Below are 21,455 nucleotides of genomic sequence, written 5' to 3'. Positions count from 1 at the left end.
GGCCCTGCCGGGGCACCGGTCCCGGCCCGCGCCGCTCGGCCGCGGCCCGTCCGCCGCGGGTTCGGGGCCCGCGCCGGGAATAAAGGCCGCGCTGGCAGCCGGGGAGCGGTGCTCGCGTTAAACGCGCCGAGGGCAGCGCGTTCGGAAAGCGAGCCAGAAGTTAGGCTCCCGCTCCCTGAGGAAAGGGAGCTAGAAGCCAGAATTCAGGAGAGAGGAGGAACGGGGCTGAGGGTTGTTGGTAAGAGGTAGCAGATTTCACTTCGGAGAGGGGAACTTTCCGACGCCGAGGACCTGGCGACTGAATTTCCACCGCTTTGCTAAGCGGGCATTGCTCGAGTTTCCTTACGTTTTTCCTTTGTGTGGTAGACAAAAGTAGGCGCAGAAGCCTCCGCGATAATAAGTTGATCAGAGAGAGTCGCCGTTGTCGGACTGCTGGGACGGTGTTGAAGACTGCGGGGTTGCAGATGAGAGGGGGAAGTTGCCGTGTGTTCTCTGGCATGTGGACTACCCAGTAGCGTCCCAGCAATGCATCAGTGAGTCTGGATTATAAAGTTGCCAACCACCACAGTGTCCTTGTTTCTGCTCTTGGTACAGTGGTTTGAAATGCGCTGAGCGCAAGGCCTGASAAAATACATCCAAAATCCCCAAAGAAAATGAAGTCTGCCATGTAATGACAATTAGCCATAATTAGCCAGATCCGTACATGTCCCCAAAGAGTACAACACACAGCTCAAGTACCCCGTAAAATTATGCAAGTGCCACACAAAGCTGAAAAGCCTCTATGCTCACTGTACTTTTGTGTGTGTGTGTGTGTGTGCGCCAGTCTGAGGCTTTCCCCCCCAGTTTTTTTTTTTAGAATACAGAGTCTTTTTATAAGTCTGCTTCCCCTCAGGTAAACACTAGATTGCAGCATGCTGACTGATTCACATGCACAAAGAGACCACAAGATAATAATGCAGTTGTACATTCATACATTYGTAGCATTAATAAGTGCTAGAGGTGGCTGGATACTTAATATCTGTAGCTAGATGCAGTTAATGATCAGCACCTGACAGCTTGGTTACACCTTACCATTCAGGTGTGTGAGAGTGTACGCTGCARCTATTCCCAGCTTTTTTGTTTCAAATACAGTGTTCAAAAGGTTACGTGATGGCAGGGGAATTTTCTGCCTTGTGTGGGATGAAGTTTGTAGCATGGCTATACAGATGGCAACAGCAGTTCTTTGCAAAGCGCTGCAAGGAGAGAGCTTGAATTTATTTCTCAGGTGAGATTCCCATTATCTGTGACGGCGATTTTGTTCAAGGCAGGATCCTTGTGCTTTCTACTCCATCACGACTGTGTCTCAAGGCCTGATCCTGCTGCCTCATCTTTGTCATCAGATGTTAATTTTACAGTGGAATAGAGGAGTGAGCCTTAACGCGAGTCCATTATTTCATGGTCCAGTCTTGCCAGCCTTGAGCTGCCTCAGCGTGAGTCCTTTGATGAGAGTGGCGTGGTATGGCTGTCACCAGGGCAGGAGTTGGCTCATAACTCAGCAAATCGTAGTGCTACAGGTTAGTCTTAGAACTACAGACACACACCTCTTATTTTAGGAAGCACCTTCCAGGAGTCTTGGCTTGAGTTGCTGTCTATGTAAAGCATTAAGAAACATGGTTCTTAGAGTCAAGCTTAATATCCACAGATGCTGCAGTGGATTACGGGGAGGAGAACAGTGACTCATTTAGAGTTTAATTCCTCCCCTCCTCCACAAATTCAGGCCAGATTTGCCTTCATTTATACCCCACTGAAGCCAGAGGRGAGGATGTTGGTATAAATCAGGCTGGAATTTAGAAATTGGAGTAGATCCTCCTTGCTTACTCTSTAATTTTAACAGAAAGTGAGGACTAACATTGCACAACGGTTTTGTACTGTGCTGTGTGAGAGGGAGTGGAAATGAGGAATTGCTTCACTTGGTGAAGAGAGGTGTAGGGATGTGCTCCAAGCAGATGCTATTTGCTCTGAATGAAGAGCTGGCCTGCAGCGCAGGGGCAAGAAGAGTGAGTTTGTGTGTCTCCTGTAGCGTCCGCACCAACCTTTCCAAACGCAGCTACTAGCAGCCAGTTAAGATAAAAACATCTCGTGCAGAGTACATCCTTAGGGCAGGTGGCTGAGGGAGAATCACTCTTAGCACCAGAATTTTCATACGTCCTGAGCGGTAAACTTTACCGCTTCAGCCAGTCACTGCCAGTGAGCGTGCCCTTCTGGCTGTCTCAGCTACAGGCTGCCCAAGTAACCTCTGTGTGTTGAGGCATGGCCGAGCTCCTGAGYGGCCGCGCTGCTGTCCTGTTACGTGCSGTAGCCACATTGCAGGAGGGGAAGYGAGTTYGACTGCTGATTTTCTTCCATTGATAGTGGGTTCTTCAGTCCGGTTTGATGTTTTACGTATTTCAGACCAACTGTATATRCAATACTAAAGTTTAAAGCTTAAGAGACTGAGTGTGCTTTGCTCAGCCAGTCTTATGATAGTGCAGGTTCGCTGAATTTGTTGCTGTTACTCCAATTTGCATCAATGTTAGTGGAAAATAGAATCAGTTGACCTTGCTTTTGTGTTTCCTAAAATGGTCAGTTGGTATGAACATGGAAACAGGGATTTCAAGACATAATGTTTTTCCCCAGGCTCATTAATAACCTCAGGAACGCTGATGCTTGCATGCTAAGCAGGAAGTAAGGTGTGTATGTGGCTTTGAATGAAGTGGTTCCCTTCAGAAGTTACACTGCATTTTTCATCATTTTTTTTCCTCCTATCTGTTCTGATCTGTAACATCCTTTTATTTTTTTTTCTTTTCTCTTTTTTTTTTTTTCTGGAGATGCAACTTTCATCTCTAAAAAGAAGCGATGACATGGATGCCACATAGACGGACAGATTTCCCCACTGCTCAGCACCCTCGGTCGAGAGCAGGTCTGCTGAAGGATTCGGCACCCAGCAGCTCCTCACATTTTAAAAGGGCGGACTCGACAGGCTGAGCAGTTTTGAAACTCCGTCTCGTGGTGCTAGGGCTTTGCCCCGGCTTTGATCCTTGCTCTCATCCCCTTAGCCAGCTGGTGCTGGGAGCGCTCTGTAGGCAGTCCTCCGCCTGTTCAATGAACTCCCTACTGGATTAAGGGGCAACACTCACTCGTGTCAAAGCGCTTCCTATTCATGGGTCCCTGGCTGGAAGGAGGTTGCTGTAATAGGCCACGGAGTGCAAGAGTGGTAATGGGAAAAGCCAGGACCTAATGAGCACTGCCTTTGAGGAGGGAACATGTAGGTGATTTCTTCGGAGTTTCCCGCTTTCTGTTTTGCAGGTGATGTGAAATCCAGCGCTGCTTTCAGGCCTGCCTGGCCCTTCCGCCTCTCTCATTTGCTTCTGCCAGCCGATACCCTTGTGCTGGCTCGCAAGTGAGGAGAGGGCTCTGCTTTGCTTTCCCCAGGACACTGCTTTTAATACAGAGTCTGTTTCAGTAAATTACAGTAAGAAATTTATTGCATTTTGAATTCCATCATCTTTTCTTCTTTGTGAGCTATCTGGAAGCCTGCATGTTTTGATGGCTACAAGGCAGATACTTTCTTCAATCTCATTAGTGCAGAGAGATATGTTGATGCTATATTGAGGTGAGATCATGAACACAGGCAAAAAAAGTATGTGTTTCCAGGTGTATTAGATTTCTTCTCCAGTTCCAACTTGAATATATTTTACAACATTTTAGTTGGATCTTTGTTCCCAGTGGAGAAAGAAGTGCTTTTCTCTTCTCTGTTAGACAGCACCTGGTAAGGAGAAGAGCTTATAACTTTATTAATTAGAGCCTTTCCTGTAAGGGTTTCTTCATCCTGTTAATGTCTTAAAATTACAGACTGCTTTGTCTGTGATAGACTTTCGCCTTGTGTTAAATGGATGCAAGCATCTACTTTTCTTAACATGAATTTTCCCCATGGTATGTTGACCAGGCAAAGCTAGCTATAGGCTAACAGAAGCTGTTTGGAAACTCATCTGTTTTTTTTTTTTTCTTTTTCTCCCTCCATGGAGACAAGCTTTAAATAATAACAGAATGGGAGGATATGACTTCGAAAGCTTTAAAAATGCCCTTCAGTTGTGTTAAGCTAATTTGATTGAGCCAACGTGTCTGAAAAAAATCTCTGAAGAAAAGTCTGTCAGTCAGGGCAGAATTAAAGGCCTTAAAAAAAAAAAAACTTTTAAAAAAGCTTTTCCAATGTAATTATTCTGGCTAGAAAGGATTCTTTTTCCTTTTTTTTTCTTTACTGAAATAGCAATAACAATAGATGACCTTGCTGTGGGCATAGCTATATTAGTTCAGAAGTGATTTTAAATGAGAGTAGCTTATTTCTGCTTTCCAAACCAGGGACTTGCTGTATGTTTAAGAAGTTTTGCTGGTGTCGTTACCTGTCCATGAGTGGAAAGAAGCTGCTTTCCCTGCCACCCTAGCTGTGTCAGCAGAAGTACAGCTATATTACTTTAGAAGTGATTTTAAACAAGAAAAGATTATTTCTGGTTTCCAAACTAGGGACTTGCTGTACATTTAAGAAGTTTTGCCGATATAGTTACCTATCCATAAGCAGAAAGAAGTTGCTCTCTCTCTCACCATAGCTGTGTCAGCAGAAGTCCTAGTAGAGATGCAATTACCAGCAAAAACCCAACAACAAGAAGAACAAACAGTTCTGTGGAGGGAACTGATTTGTGCCGTGCTGACAAATACAGTTGGCTGGGCACTCACCTTGCAAAYGGCCGTGCCGGCTGAAGACGTGAGCATCCCGTAGCGGTTCATTGTCACTAGCAGTGAGCRATGCACCGGTGGTGTGTTGCACGTCTATATGTGTGTGAGAGCAGCTGGTATTGACATGAGTAGCAATTGGTATGGTTGCGTTGCTGCTGATCTGAAATACCAGAATACCTTGTCCGGCCTTTTGTGATTTGTCCCTTTCCTGTTGAAGCTGGGGCAATGCCACCTGTGTGGCCTCTCTGCTCCAGAAGTGGGCACATGGAGGGCGTGGAAGTGGGCTCTATTCCTCCTGGTTTTCTCTTGCCAAGAACTGTAGCAGAGCAGGTGGGTGTGCATTTTGGGTCATTGAGTAAGAAAAGGGGATGCTAGAATAAGAGGTTTCACAGTGGAGCAGGAGGCTGAGGGCCCGGTACTACACCCTGTTCTACTATCCATGTTGGAAAGAGATTAGATTGACTGGGTAGGGTGGATGTTACTTGTATTCCCCCCAACTCTGAGGAGCAGTCCTCTCAGGCGCTGTGTGTCTCACTATGTTGTGAGAGGTTCAAGGGGTTTGTTCAAGTGCTTAAAAAAATGTTTGCTGGAGATTTCCCCCCTCCTCAACTTGGTCATGGGAGCCAGAAAAAGTAGTCAGTGAAAGGCTCACCTCACTGTCTACATCTCAGGTGGCTTAGGGAGAAGTCACCTGAATCTGTCCTTGCTTGGTCTGTGGGCAGGCATGTCCTGTGAATGACTGCTAGTGACTAGCTGAGGTGGTAAAGTAAATCTCAAAGGGAGTGAAAGAGTTTGCTGCAGCCCTTCTGGCTTAGCTTGACTGCCAAGCTCTGTGAAATGCATATAAACCCAGAATAAACTGTACTTATAAAAGCTCTTTATACTAGTATCACTGTGTCTAAAATAGAAAGGCTTTCCTGCTTTTAATTAAAAATTTCTAGCATAGGCGGAATATCAAGGACATCCAGTGTATCCTCTTTTCAAGTAGGAAATATTCTTCCAGGAGGATTCCTGTTTCCTTAATGCCAAGCCTGATGCTCACCATTGTGCTACCGTCTGCCTCTGTACCAGCGAGTTTTGCGTTTAAGAATAGTTTTGCTCCGTGGAGGAATCACAGTTCAAAAATGCTGCCTGACACAAAGTGCAGACAGCTACTGAACAAGGTGAGCAGATGCGGTGTAGGGCTGAGCTGCTTGTGTGCGTAAGGGGCTGGCTTGGGAGCTGGAGGTGGGCTATTAAGTATTAAATCCATCCTTTTCAGCACTGTATCTCCTCGAGGGAGAGCTCTCCAAGGCAGTGGTGAGGCGTGTCAGCTTAGAACAGGAAAGCAGTGAGTGGGATGAAYTGTTAGAACAGAAAATTCAGGTCCACTTCTGTCTGCTTGTGGCTAATCATCCTGGAGAAACAGCATGCAGCAAAGGGAGGAAATTTGCGGGTGGCATGACTATGGAGGAAGGAACTGTGGAGCAGGATAACCAGGCTGACATGGATAAACTCAAAATAAAGGCAGGTGAGTGATTTATCCCATTTGTTAACAGGGAAACATAAAGTTACGCAAACAGGGATAAAAACRTCCAAAGGGAATATTTCTTCTTGGGTCAGATAGGCCATTACACAAACCAGGAGAAGTTCTGAGCTTGCAGTGGCTACAGCAGTCAAAATCGGCAGCAGAGAATTTGGGATCTGAGCAAGCAGAGGTAAGTAGAAATAGTGGTGATGCCCAAAGACTACAATGACAGGTCATTTACCTGTGATTTGGGACAAACTATTTGAGCTAAGTTCTGGAAGCTCGTGATTCTGCAGAGAAATGTGCTTGTTTGTGCTTGCAGTTTTGTTAAAAGAAATGTAGGGCTTATTCCTTCTGAGGGACTAGAGGGCAGCCAGGAAGAATCTGAGGGCTTTTGTGATCCACAGAGCCTAAGGGAGCACCACACAGAAGCCCAGCATCTCCAGGCAGAGACGGTTGCAGCCCATGCGTACGAATAGAAGTATTTTGTACTTTGGCCTTGGTTAGGTTAAGACAAAAAGTCCGTGTGAACAAAAGTGTTACTTCAGATTGCCARTTAATTTATTTTAGAACTCTAGTTGAAATGTGAACAGCTGTATTTTAGCATGTTGATTGTCGAAAGTGAACCCTGGTCTCCCCAGTAATATTGACCATGACCTGCTGATGCATTTAAACCCAGTCCCGAGTGCTATGAAAAGTTGTGATTATTTTTTTCTTTTCAAGCTTGAATTCCTGGATTCTTGAGACTCTCTCTTCTTCTTCTCAAATTACAATTCCAGGCCTTGCAATTTCAGAAGGAAGTTTTAATATGTGATTTCTCCCAAAGACTCAAAGCCAGGAGGTAAATAACCCACAGATATTATCCAACTGCAGTGGTAATTGGGTGGTTTCATGCTACCGATCACACACATTCAGCAGGTTTAGTCAGGTCCTCTCAAAAATCATAAAATTGTTTCAAGAAATGAGAAATTAAGCATGCACATACATTTGTAGCAGACTTTAGAAAGATTAATGTATTTCAAAACTACATGCTTCATCCGGTTGTTGATTTGGGAACGAGTATGAAGAGGTAGATATTGAAACAACTTTTGGTGGTGACTAGTGAATGCAGATGCCCAAATGTCTTTGACTTTAAAGCTATGCCTTGCAGAATCCCGGAATGGCTGAGGTTGCAAGGGACCTCTGGATATCATCTAGTCCAACCCCCTTGCTCGAGGAGGGGTTACATCAGAACAAATCCAAGTTCTTGGTGTTACCGAAAACCGGAAATAAAACTCCTTAACCCTGTGTTAGTGCAGCCCAGGGGTGAGAAGCTGGGCAGCAAAGCCATATCTTCTTTATTATTTCTTTCCTGTAGTTAATTTATCCTCTCTTTTTATCTAGATTCATGGGGAAATATCCCATGGATTTTATTTTCTGCTGCCATCAGCTGAAATTCATTCCCCATGAGTTTTGCTTTAGACCCAAGGAAAGGAGTTGTGGGACATCACTGGAGTCCTATTAGCACTGACCAGCTGGTGTCTGCTCTGTGCAGGGTGTGAACAACCAGCCGCATCTGCGTTAGCTCACGCACGTTGCCTGGGAGGTTTTTGTGGTTGAAACAGGCAGCACTTCCAGCTTGGAGGAACAGTAAAGACCTACACTAAATCAGAAATTGGCATTTCAGTCACTCGAATTTCGGAGGGRGGCAGGACTTTTAGAAATTAGCATAAATTTTTGATGCATTTCTTCTAGTGAAGGAGCTAGGTAGCAAATTGTACACCCATCAAATACAGTTTTATCAGTGTAAAGGWGAGGATCAATATTCAAGAGACTAAAATGTTATCAATCAGGCTGCTAACTGATCTGTATGACCCAAACTAGTATCCYGCTGGCCTGTAAGTGTGAGCATAAAACTCTAGGTTGCAAGAACATAAAGCATGACTCTAAATATTTTATTAATTGAGCAACATTATTAATATTTGTTAGACCAAATCAACATCCAGAATACTTTCAACTTGCAACTAAGMTATTTGGTGTGTTTAATTGCATACTTGTGTGTAATAGCCTTTGTCACCTAACTGGTGTTTTAAATTTTTGGGAGCCATGAATTCCGTGCAGCTGAAATGCTTTTGTTCTTTGCCTTGCTAGGAAAGGTGTTTTTTTAGTGCTGTTAGGATGTATTGTTTCAAGCTGGTGGTGTAGTGCCTCCTGTGTATTCAAAGATGGTTGTTTGTAAGCAGGTGTCCTATAGGATCTGGAGACATTACGTGGAATGTTTGATTTTCTTTGCAAAACTTTGGGGATAAATGAAGAATGTTCCTTAAAAGAGACGGACTTCTCCAATATGAAATGCAATGTAATATTTACTCTTGCTRTAGTGCCAGATCCCGTAGCTTTCGGAGCGTGTGCAGAGAGCCGAGGTGAAGAGCCATGCTGTCTTTTAATCATCTTCCCCCTTTACCAGGGAGACACCACCAGTGAGCAAACAAACTGCTACTGAGCACGTTTGCTGAAAATTTGTCTGCTTTGGCTGCTAAGAGTTTACAGTAGAAAGGGAGAGGTTAGCAGAGCCTCGGGCTTGCATCGTTTGAAAAGACCAGCGACGGGTGATCGTATTCTGTCTTTGTTTTCCAGGCACCGCAAGTCGCATTTCCCATCTGTTCTTAGATTTAGACTAAGAGTCTGTCATGCATGGGGTGCTCTGTGCCTAACTCGCACGTTTTGGGGGTTACTTTGCGGGCTGCCGGTGCTACGGTCGCACTCCTGGGTTCCTCAGAGTTTAGCATCTTCCCTGATGCAGTGTGAGGTTGAAAGCATGCTGGCTTTAATCATTCAGAGCTCTTGAAAACTTAGTTGTTTGCTGTCTTCTCAAATCCATGCTTCTAGACTGGCCTAGAGCGGTTCTTTGCAGACGTATTTTAGCTTTTTTCCTGCTCCTGTGTGATGGCAGACACAGACACTTTTCCTGCTGCTACGGATGCAAATGCTGCCGCGTTCTGCGTATGATGAGGTTGTATTGCTGCTGCTCCTTCTTGCCCTGGAGTTGGGGCTTGAGGCCGCTCTCAACAACGGCACGTGACACAAAGATCGTCTCGCCCCCGGCAAGCGTGCGATCTCAAAGCCAGCACCCAGCGTTATCACGGATGCAGTCTGGCTGCAGAGGCCGAGGCGGTGAGGAGTCCGGTGGCTTWGTCTGCTCCAAGGCCCCCCGTTAGCCCGACGAAGTTTTACCAGCCAACTTGCCTTTCGCCACCGGGTCTTTGTTTCCAGCCACGCTTYGGATGAAAGGCAGAAAACGGCAGCTTTTCCATTGGCTGGAGGAAACCCCCTCCCCGCGCGCCGCAGGCCCCTGACGGACGGGYGCTGCCGGCTGCGTGCCGGGGTGGACCTGCTCCGGTGGCATAGCTGTACTGGCAGCTGCTTGCTCGTGGGGGGCTGCCTGCTGCCAAAACGGCGTCTTGCGGTGGGGAGGCAGCCCCGACCGAAACAGCTGGGAGAGGGCATTTCCACCGTCTGCCTGGGAGTGCACCCGGCGTAGCCATCCGGAAGCTCCCCGTTTTGAGCCGGGATTGCCTGTTTAGTGGAGACAGGTAGGCCCCAAGGAGATGGTTCAGATATTTGGAGCTCGAGCCTTGGAGCACCTCGGTTTAACCTGCTTCTCCCCCAACGTGCTTGCTGGCCCGGCAGCGTGGTTGTGTCAGCAGCTCGAAGCCAACGCAGGCTCTGGCAGCAAATCTGGACGTCTTGCAGATGTGGCCAAAGGGCCGATTGCAGAAGGCCCCCATCATCTATGTGTATTTATGCATTGGATGCACAGAGATACTTTAACTTATTTTTTAGATGGCAAAAAACTCCCCAAGTAGAAGTTGGTGTGGAACTGCTGAGAGCAGCTCCTGATGCAACAGTATCTGCTTTTAAAGAGAAATGTAAATTGTGACATGCAGCCTTGTGGTCCCCGCCTTCACTCCCTGATGAGTCAGATACCTTCGCTTGCACTGGGATGGTAGTGCTGATGAGATTGCTGATTACTGCCAAAGCAAAGAGTCCACGCAGGGAAATGAGACAACATTCCTTGTCCCTGCTGGGTGCTCATTAACATTTTCTTGCTGGTGTATTATTAATTAAGCTAATTTTTATCGCACTGTAAGTATACATGGTGCTTTGCAAGCACAGAACATAACCCGCTTTTTTTTTCCCAAAGAGTTTCTGATACATATGTTGCGCAGTGTGCAAAATGAACATATTGGAAAAAATGACTGGGCTGTTGAATATTGAAATAAGGTAAATGTGTTTTGATCTTTTTCTCCCTTCACTTAGCAGATGCCCAGCTTCATGGCTGACTGGGGCTGGTGAATGTGGAGCTATAGGAGGAGAGCGCTAAGGACTTGTAAGTGCCCTGTACACAGAATTAATGCAGGCAGATAATAGGACTTAAGAGCAAGGAGAGTTTGCTACATTGACCCCTATAAGAGAGAATATTACATAGAATAGAGTAGAGTATTACATTAAAAAGAAGCTCGGGACTTGATCCAAAAGCACAGAAATCAGTGGGGGATTTGGCGCTGGCTTCAGTGAAAGCGGATTGCCTCCAGTGTACCCAAGCAATGAGGCAGTCAGCAATTTAAACAAAAGGAGTTAAAGAACTGTCCAAGCAAGGCTGGTTGTCCGAGCCTGCTTACGAGGTTCAGAATTTGTCCCTGCTGAAAAGCCACTGGGCCCGAAAGGACTTCAGTGGTCCTGTTCAATGCCATTGAATTGAAATTCTGCTAATTGGCTTCACCGTTGTGGGGTTTAGTCTACTGCGGCAGTGCAGGGTGTCCCGGGGGTCGGGAGCGTGGGATGCCCTAACGGTGCAGCAGGGTGCTGAGCGGGGCCAGCGTGCATGTGGGTAGAAGGGTCCTCTCTGAACCTGCTGTTTCAGATCAGTTTGGGATCTGTGCKTTTGGAAGTAGCCGAGTCTGCTGAGGTTACGTATGCGCCTGCCTGTGCCCCTTCCTAGTTCTGCGAGCTGCTGTCTTTACCCTAACRCGTCGCTTAGCTGATGGTGTCCCCTAGACGGAGCAGAAGACAGAGACTGCCATCCTCGACCCTCCCAGTCGAATGCTGGAGCTGGGTTCTCCAGTCTGTGCTATTTTCCAGGCTTTATYGCTGGGATGGGTTGTGGTTGTTTGATGTCTTTCACCCAGTGATGCTTTTCCCATCTGGAAAAGGCAGGTAGTGATACAAGGTTAGGAGGCCTAACGTGGTGATATCCTCACATTCCTTAAAAGCCTTTACGTTGCAGGTGTTGCAGAAATGCAGAATGTTATTTTTTGGATGTGTATTCTGGGTAAGAACATTGCAACTGGGTAAGAGACAACAAGTTCGCTAGGTCAAAAGTTTCACTGTTTTATACGTGCTCTGGTTTCTGACTTGCTGCCCTGAGATTGTGGGTGGACCTGATTAAAAGAAGAAGAAAAAAATTTTTTTAGAAGCACTCTGTAATRTGTGAAATATTTGTGATCAAAGCTAATATGAATCCAAATGTCCAGCACCTCTTCTTTGGACTTCTGATATCAATGTTGGACTTTATTTTTGAAACCATGACCCATAATCTTTCTAATGGTCTCTTACTCCATTTTGAAGTCAGGCTGATGTATCCTATTCCAGCCTAATGGTTCTTTCAGAGRTATTCTGAGGAGTAGTTAACTTGTATCTTCACATAGCTTTGAAGGAGAAAAGAACCTTGTGATAAGAACCTATAATAATTTCTTAACGCGTATTTTTTTTTAAAAAAACAAACCCAGACCAGAACAAGCCCATGCAATTCGATGTTGCTTGCTAAGAGATCCACTTTTAAAAAACAAATCCACTTTGACAGCCCGTCACTGACTTTTCTAAAGCAAAATATTGTGTGGAAAAGTGTCACTTTGGGTAACTTCCCACTTTATTTGTTTACATCCATTTTTTTTGACACACTTTTCCAAGAGCATAGCAGTTGCAGCTGGAGATTTAGGCCTAGACTGGCATTGTGGATAAACGAGGAAAAGAAGAAAGGGGCTGAAAGGGGCCAAAGGCTTTCGTTATCGCCCTCTCCGTGGGGTTCGTTACGGGCCCTGTGGTGCAGGAGCACCCATTGCCAGCGTGGATCCTTCCCAGCTGTGAGTCTGCCTTTATGTGGCCTTGCGGAAGCACTGGGAAAAGCTCTGCGCTGTTGGGTGATTGAGCCTTTTTTAGGATTCTCTGCTTGATGGGCCACTAAGGCATAGCTCAGCTCCAACTCAACCTCATTCATCGTCTGTTGGCTTGGTTTGGCTCCGGAMACGAGGGTGAGAAGCAGTATATTACACTGGGTAGTAGAACTTAAATTGCAGGGAAAGAAGATTAAGCAAGATTACTTTTTTCACAGCATCATCAGAGCTTTGTGAAGACTTGGCCATTGTGGGCTACATTTTCTGCTAACTGTAAATAGCCCTGGTTGTTGCATTTCCTAAGCAGTAAAGGTGGGGAGGAAAGGGTCTCTTGTCTCTACCAGCCAACGTTAGCTGTCCTTAGAGTTAGACACACCAGTGTCAATAGACTGTTTTTTCCACATTGGCGTCCAGAGAAAGTTAGATGTAGGCCATCTCTGCACATAAAATTCCAAGAATACAGTAATTTCCCCAATTCTTTCTACAGGGATCCGTGAATCAGTTTTTTGTTATTAATCATGTGAATTYAGGTGCAGTTTCCCAAAGCTCATTTTTCAGGCTAATTCTTCACCCAGACACTGTCATTATCCTGCTGATGTGTCTCCTTCCCTTGCAGTCATCAGCTGCACAATGATATTAAGCATGTCTGACTTTTTGACAGTGGTATGCTGCATCTCTTTCGCTGTGTTCTGAGCTGGGCAGCATATGGGAGAAATAGTTAAAATCTGTATATTTTCCAGTAGATCCTATGAGCTGCTTGTATGATGATACCAGCTTCTCCAAGGATGTGGTACCCAAAAATCACCTAAAAAACATTTCCTCTTCTGACAGCACAGCATACTGCCTCGTGAGTGTGCCAAGTGGTCTGCTGATGGCTTGGGTTATTTGTACAAACTCAGCTCAGTATAGGAATTAGCCTAGGGTGTCCTGTAATGGTATGTTACAGATCCAAGTTGGGTAAGAGAGAAACACAGCTGCACGCTGCTGGGAGGTTTGTTCCATAATTATATAACCTGGATAGAAAGGTAGGGTTTGATGTTGTACACATTTACACGGCTGAGTGATGATTAYTAATATGCCATAGTATTCTACGTTTCAGGAGAAGCTGTTTCCTAGTAACCCCGATGGCTGAGGTGCTAGCTGCTTCGTGGCTCTAAGGTTTCCCATCTAAGGCCCAGGCGGTGGGGTGAGTGTGAGCTATGTCTCCATCTAGGAAAGCTTCCTGTGTAAGGCTAGGCAGGTGTGTTGTAGTGGTTGAGTGTGGACGCAGTTTTGCTGGCAAAATGAGCCCTCTTGAGTGAAGCAAGATACTTCTATGGCAGAAAGATCTCTTGACTAGAAGCTGTTGTAGGTGTGCTTTCACACAGCCTCCTCAGCAGAGCAAGGAAGCCAGGAATCAGGAGACAAGTCCTCGGTGGGAGACTTTAGACCTAAGTTGCTGGTTTTTAGCCACTGGGCTTGTAGATATGACTATTGACTGGATGGTCATGATGGTTCCTTTGCATGTTAAAGGCTGTAACTGTTAGTTGTGAGGCTGGGGTTGTACTGGGAGAGCTTGTTTACRTACAGCTTTTTAGCGTATGCACACAGAGCCTCTACAAATCCCAGTGTACAGGCAATTGAAGTCAAAGTTAGTGCTTTTGTATCATTATAGCTAATTCATACGAAGACATGGGGCTTGGTCGTGTCAATATAAATACATTTACACYGATTTAACTGTTACTGTCCTGCAGATCAGGTAAGCGTATAGAGCAAGGTTGTGTCTATGTTAGTACAGGAGCATGTTTATGTTAGTATAACTTTGGACATACTTTGTATAGTCCAAACAGAACTGTGTTGCTATAAAGACATGCCTTTAACAGAGACAGCTTAAAAAATGCAAAAATTGTGGGTGGACCAGTAGACATATCCTTGAATTAATTTACTTTTTTTAAATCATATTTTTTTCAGCCTCTGTCATTTCATGTGTTTTCTGTGTGTTCGTAGGCTTTTTTTTTTTTTTTTTTTTTAATAGGTCAAATGAGGAACAAGATATTTTGAAAATACGCAAGTGAAAAGCTGGAGCTAGATACCAGTCAAAGTGAGACTGGACCCTATCCCATTGCTTGTTTGCTTTGCATACCATATGGAAAGTACAGTGTTGAGCAAAACAGACAGTCCCCGAGCGTGGCGGAAGCATGAATTCTCCCAGCATGGTGAGCAGGCGCACTGGGCTTGCTCTCTCCTTGGCCTTCAACGTGAATCACATGAGGGGATGGTGAGAGATGCTAGGAAGCATCTGAGCATGGATTGCTGCCTGTTTTGGAAGACTGCATTCACAGTTCTGTGCTGTCCGTAACAGCCTTTCAAATGATATCAGGGGCTTTGGATCAAGTTGCAGCCAAATCCCGCAGTCTTACTGAGGGCAGGACTCTCGCGGAGCTCCCTGCACGTTATGGCAGGCTTCAGACTGTAGGGCTTGGCCATCTGTTTCCAAAGCAAGTCAGTCTCTTCATGCTGTGATCCTGAATTTATCCTCCAATTTATGTAACTTCTCCACCTTTGAATTTCAGTCCACAGAGTAGAGGAAAGAATGTTTGTCTTTCTCATTKCTTGGTTTATAACTTGGTTTGTATAGTGTGTTTGGAAGGTGCCGGTGTAAAAGCGCAGGTGTTACAAACCGCAGGTAAGGCTAACTCTGATCAGGCTTTGAGCTTTACTTTCTTGAAAGCGGTGCTGCCTTCGTTAAGCCGTCRTACTTGTTTTCGTAAGCCAGCATGAGAATTTTTGCCTTTTCTGGCCTCACTGAACCATTTGCCTGAGCTTTGAAAAGGTTTTTTGCCTTTCATGGTCAAAGGTAGATGTCTCTAGGACTTCCCTTCTGTTGCTTCTGGTTTGTTTGTATGAGTGGTTTTTAATCTCATGCCAGCAGGGTGTAAATGTGTGTATAGCAAATACGACTACTGAAAGTGGCTTACTTTTGTAGGTACCTTTCAGCAGCCTTTTGGAAGTAGTTGTTGCACCGATGGGTTGAAAGCCACTGGTGTAGGTAGTAAGAAAGCTGGGTTTAGAGGGACAGCTTCTGATGACACTTCTAAATAAGGTAGGATCAGCTTAAACAGTGTTTGTTTATAATGAGAGACAAATCAAAGTTAGTCAGGTCATTGAACAGAGTGGGCCAATCCATGTGTGTTTGAAGTACAAGGATCTTCTAAACCCTTTTAAGGTTCTCCAGTTTCAAAACCAATGCTGCAGACAGCGTGATGCAGTGAGCACAAACTGCCATGGATTAGTTTCGACAGTAGGCTATAATCGCACAGAGGAAGCCTGCTGTTGACCATCCTCACCTTTCCCACACTGCAGTGGCTAATACTCGCAATTAAAGCGTTGTGCACACGTCTTTGGTGTAGTGTCTCCATGCTGAAGGTGACAGAAGGGCCAAGGAAAGTCCCTGAACAAGTCTGCTTTGAGGAGTATTGTATAAAACATCCATATTCATGGCAACCACGTGGGCCACTGGTAGCCTTGAAAGATGACTGGAATACGATGAGGTCCCATGAAGAGACTAATTTTGTGCTCCCTCCCTAATGAACTGCCTGAATTTAATCTGAACTGGATTTGTCCAATGAGGAGTGCTTTGGCTGGGCCTCTTTCTGCAAAGACAACATGCTAAAAATATTGGTCAGAATGTACTTTGCTTTTACAGTCTGCCCCTGAATTCTTGCACCTATTCACCTAAGTCAGCCTTAAGGGTCTCAGAGCATAACGGCACGTTCATGCTGAGCGTGGAATAATCTCTGATGAAGAGGGGCAGTGCTTTAATCAGTCACAGCGCTCCTGATATGAAGTAGACATGAGATTGGGCTGCTATAATTTCATTCTGAGACTTCCTAAATTACGATTCTACCCACCAAAAATGTTGTACGTGACAGCTTCCTCCTCCAAGGAAGTGTCTTGGTCCTRTTTTATGGCCCTGATAAAGTCTGCAGTGAGGCCATGGAGCCCTTTTTTATTTTGTTTTCTATTCTAATTTTCTAGAACTTGCTGCTGTAACAGCACTTTCAAACCCAAAGCGGGTGGGATCCTTGTCTGACAAAACCATATGATTTAAAACAAGGAAGCGTGGCACAGAGGGTGATCGCAAACTTGTGTGTGAAATGGTCACAACTCGGGATGAGGAGGAGGAACGGCGAGATAGGATATCTTATCCTCTTGCCACTGGCATCGTTTTCATCGTGAAAAATCAGAAGTACTAGTGTTTTGCTGTCTGAGTTATGATTTGCAATATTGCTGGAAATTATTTTCCTGTGCTGGTGGTGGAGAGACCCAGATTAGGCTGAGCCTGTGTATCYGGCAAAGCCAGGCCAACAGCAGGGAGGAGGGTCGCTCTCTAAATTGGGGATGAGCAACTCCACCAGTTTTGCAGGCTTCTCTCTACAATTATGCTGACCTCCTTGTAGCCTGGATGCGCTGTGACTTGCCACCCACTTGTATATATGGAGGGGGAGTGAAAAAGGCACCGTATTTTATACCATCAAAATGCAGGTATTGYGTGAAAATTATTCTGATAGGCTGCAAAACTTAGGAGCCCGCTCTTGCTCTGCAGTGCGGTTTGTGGGATCCTGTCAGCTGATTTGGCATTTTGTGGCTTTACTATAAATGGTGATAGTGATACAGTATTTTGAGTTAACACTTTTTTTTTCCCTCTGAGTGCTCTTCCATGCTTTGCCATGATGTTGCATACTAGACTGACAGCATAAAAGCCACCTGCAGATGCTCTGTGGGTAAGAAGAAGAAGAGAAATCCTTTTAGAGTTTGGGCTTACATGCCCACAGCTTCCTGCTGTCCTGGCTACTGATGAAACAAAGAACCAAATGCACCGCAGGTAGCTAAGAGATGAAAACCTCAGTAGGTTCCTGCACAAGGAGTGGAAACAGCTCAGTGTTGGTCCCAGCTGTGGCAGGTATGATTGACGTAATTCATTATCTGCCCTCTTTCACCTGCCCATCCCAAAGCTGTTGAAAACCGAGGCAATTTAGACCATGTCCTCGGATAGCTGTGTTTTATTGGGCAAATGGAGTGTAAAGAACTGATTGATCCTGCTTCCGTTGGGTCACCACTTTTTGTTTAGATATCAAGCGCAAATTATACTTTTTTGTTCGTACAGCTGGATTCATTGAAGCTTCTCAGCCTGTAAGATTTGGTCATAATCATTATACAAATGTGCGCCTTTCTGAGACCAGTGCTCGTGTCAGATGAGGCCAGAAGCCCTGGCGCTCTGTATTCTTCAGGAGTTGCCAATCCCCATACTTAGAGATACCATCTTCTCAAGGAAGACTTCTCCCTGGAAATTCTGTCTGAATCAAATGTGAGGATGTTGGCATTTTATTAGGTACTTGGTATTTTTTGACCTCTTGCAGCCTGCCTGGAAGGGGTTACAGCTATTTTGCAGTATCTTGATGAAGCTGCTTTAGGCTTTATGAATCTGGGACACTTCTACAGCACGGGCAGAAGGCTTCACAGGCTCTGAGGGTCTTGAATTTACTGTGCTTGTGCAGCCTGTTGGTACAAATCATGTGTGTGTGTTTTGCCCAGAAAATTCTTCACAGAAATATATCTCCAATTTCAGGCTTCCCTCCTTCTATTGCAGTAGTTAACATCTGATTTGGGGGCTACAGCATTCTGTAGGCCACTTACGTCCTCTAGCAACAGATGAGAAAAGTTTAAGTGTTGCTGTGTTGTGTGAGTACTTTTATGCCTTTTCCATGACTTACGCAAGCGCTTATGCAAGCACGCAACGTAAACAGTTATGCTGTCAGAGTTTCTGGATTCTGTGGTACTAGAGAGACGGTTCCCATTGCACCAGGCTCATATTCTAGTTAGTCTCCTGCAAGTTGCGTAGGCATTTCTTATTTCTTGTCATACAAATTCATTTTTAAAAAATAGATCTGTATTAAGAGCAGGAAATGTCTCTGTGGGGTTTCAGCAAGGCTTTTTTTCTTCTTTTTTTCTTTCTTCTCAGTTGCACTGTGTTGGTACGATTGGATTTAACAGCATCGCGTCTGGCTTGCAGTGAAACGCACAAGAGGAGTCTTTGTCCCACATCCTTACATCATGTTTGGCCTGTCAAAGAACAAAGTGCATTTCCTAAAATGAAATGATTAATGGTATACCCAGGATATAGGGGTCACAGCAGGAGTATTAGAAAGGTGCCTTCAGTTTGCTGTCATTGTGGTGCTAAATGCATTCATATTGTGGTTTTTGAGGCTCTGAATAAACAGTCAGGTGAGTCACGATGAACCYGACGGGACTGGCGAGCATTTAATGAAGGCTGCCTCATCCTGCTTTTCCCTACAAGGAACGGTTTGAAATAGAAGGGTTTTGTTTCCTCCTCACTGCTTCATCTTTCTCATCCACCTAAAACTTTCATATTGCTCATGACAAATGGATGTGTCAGAGGTGGATTTCACCACATCACACATTATCTTCCATTTGGTAAATTAGTAATGCACAAACATACCATTTTGCAGGCATCTCTCTGTCCTGGCTGCTTTTTTTCAGCCAGGTTGAAGTCTGGGTGGGCTTTTAAATGATGGTATTTTAAAATTGAGAACAGCTTTGATTTGTTGACCTGCTGCCTCTATGAATCGAGCTGTCTGGCCTGGCATCTGGAGATAAGAGGCTGTCGAGTAATTGCTTATTATTGACTGATTGCCAGCTTGGGCCGTTTGCTTGAAGAAGAATCAATAGCAGTCAATCTTCAAAGTCTAAACTCCTAGGGAGTACGACTAGTTTCCAAATTGGGAATGACAGGTCAGGATAACTCCATATCTGATATCCCAACTTCATGTTAGGGTGTAATCCTGCAACGGAGGAGGAAATGCAGAACATGATCTCCCTGCATCAAGGCTTTCACATCTGCCTGCTTTCCAGACTGGGATTTTTCTTTTCAGGGATTTTCAGGGATAGCTTGCACCGTGACTCCAAAGCTCACTCCAAGGTGTTGGAGCAGTCCTGGCACCACCTGAGGGCAGTGGGAGGCGAGGGATGGGGTGAATGCAGGCATCCTGCATGAAGTCCCCCAAGGCTTGAGCAGGGAGGGGCGAATGAACAGGCTGTGCTGTGACACATCCAAACCAACCAGTTTGGAAGCTTTCTAAATAAAACAAAGCGTCTATTTTAATGCACAGTAACAGAGATTTCCTTTTGGTGGGTGATTCTATTTAGGTGACAACAGAAGAAAATATCGAGTGTCACCATACGTTTTATCGTTCCTTATGGATGCTGTCGCTATGGTGAGCATTCGTTTTAAGCAGCAGACATAGCCCTTATTTAACACTATCATGACGTGGTGCATTTTTTGTGGATTCACATATAGAGTTTAGAACATGCAGTTGAATTCACAGCATCAAAGGTATTCGAGACTTGGAAAAAAAAAAGGTTTAGGTCTTTGTACTGACTCAGGTGAAGTCTGACAACTGGATTGGGACTCTCATGTTTTTGACTTTAGCTTACTCCTGATTTACCTCAGCACTCAGAGATAGTCTGGTCTCTGGAGTATCCTACACCCAAGCAGGCATTTAAGACTGAAATAAGAGCCTTTGATGGAGGAGGGGGAGGCTTGGATTTCTATCAGCTATGAAGAGTAGTTAAGCAAAGGGACATCAAATAGATATATGGGAAAGGGAATGTCACTGCAGTGGTAATATGGGAAGATGAAAATGGAAGAAGAGAGAAGAATCTATTTCTCAGGAATATTTATCTTTCATTCTGGAGTATTTTTTTTAACCAGGAAAACTCTGATCCAAGGTGCACTGTTTGGAGTGAGAGAAAAATACCTCAAACAGAGCAGTTTAGTTATAATGCACAATGACCTTGGAATAAATGGACAAGATTACTTGAACAGCCCTGTTTAGATATTGGATTTGTTGTCTACTAGCAAATCCTCATTTGCATGGGTCCTTAATCTGGAGAGTTATATGTGTCTCAGGCTTTGCTATCTACTGTGCTGCAGAGTTGAGAGCTAGGTTTTAAAAGTTGTGCCTTTCTATTTGAACACTTCTCCCCTCCCCGTGCCCCAGATTGTCTCCCTTGGTTTTTTTAAAGCAAAGATGAGCCAACAAGTGACACAAAGGAGACAAAAGACAAATCTGTCCCTGAGAAGGAGCTACTTTGACTTAAGATTCAGTGGATGAACCATCCACCGGCTTGTAGAGGAAAAAGTCAAGAACAGACATTTTAAACGTGTCTCACAGAGAAACCACAACCCCCCCTCCTTCTTCCTGAAAGGGCCCTTTAATGTGAAATCTTCTAAAGTCTTTGGAGGTAGAGAGTTGGCCAGATCCCTCCAAGGACTTTAGAAAGGGTTTAGCACTTATTTATGGGGCTGYTTAACTTTGCATGTAGTCCTGAAATGGCATTTCCTCGTGTCTGCAGCAGCCTTCATTTCATGAAATGGATGCAACCGCTGAAAAAAGATCTCGCGTGAGCATGCTCACTGGAAGATTAATCCTTTAGAGGGAGTTGGAGAGTTAAGCTACTGTAATTTCTCTGCAGTTGGCTGCAGTAAACAACTGCTCTAAAGACACGAGGAAAAAAATTGATGGAGGTATATGGGATTAACRTACATATCTTTTTGTGTTTCTACTGTCTGGTTGAGGGTTTGGTAAAGATTTGTTCTAAGAGAGCTGGGGAAGAGGGAGCTGTATAATGATTTTATGGGTGACCTTCATGTTGTGGTTTCTTTTTTTTCCTTTCTTTTTCTTTTTTTTTTTTTTCCTTTTCCTCCAGGCCAAAGTAATGCTATTTCAGTGCAAGGCCATAGCGAAGTGCTGGCTTGCTTGCTAGAACTGGGCTAGAGCACCGTTCTGCCTTCACGGTGACTTAAATGAATATACGGGGTGAGGCCTGCTGCATGTTGAGCTGTGTTGGCAGAAGGGAGCAGAAAACCCCGACTACTATGAGGCTGCGATCAGAACCCAGTGGGACTCGATATATTGTGCTTCTGTTGGAAGGAAAATGTGTAAAAAGATTAGCTTTGATGGTCTATGGGATAATAGTCTTTTTTG

At 44.8% G+C, this 21,455-nt stretch overlaps 1 protein-coding gene across 9 annotated transcripts in view; it reads left to right on the top strand.

Annotated features, from left to right (window-relative positions):
- Positions 1–21,455, top strand: part of EHMT1 (euchromatic histone lysine methyltransferase 1) — a 131,153-nt gene that overhangs the window by 6,336 nt on the left and 103,362 nt on the right. For 2 of the 9 annotated variants that reach the window (XM_085320044.1, XM_085320041.1), the window contains exon 2: positions 367–533. The exons of the other annotated variants lie outside the window; for them this stretch is intronic. The gene's annotated coding sequence lies outside the window, so the exon portion shown is untranslated. The remainder of the gene's footprint in view (positions 1–366; positions 534–21,455) is intronic. 9 annotated transcript variants of the gene reach the window in all.

The sequence above is a fragment of the Rhea americana genome, unplaced genomic scaffold (assembly GCF_003343005.1).
Source record: "Rhea americana isolate MKP2758 unplaced genomic scaffold, rheAme1 scaffold_61, whole genome shotgun sequence".
NCBI classification, from domain to species: Eukaryota; Metazoa; Chordata; class Aves; order Rheiformes; family Rheidae; genus Rhea; species Rhea americana.
This window is presented reverse-complemented; position numbering and strand designations above follow the sequence as displayed.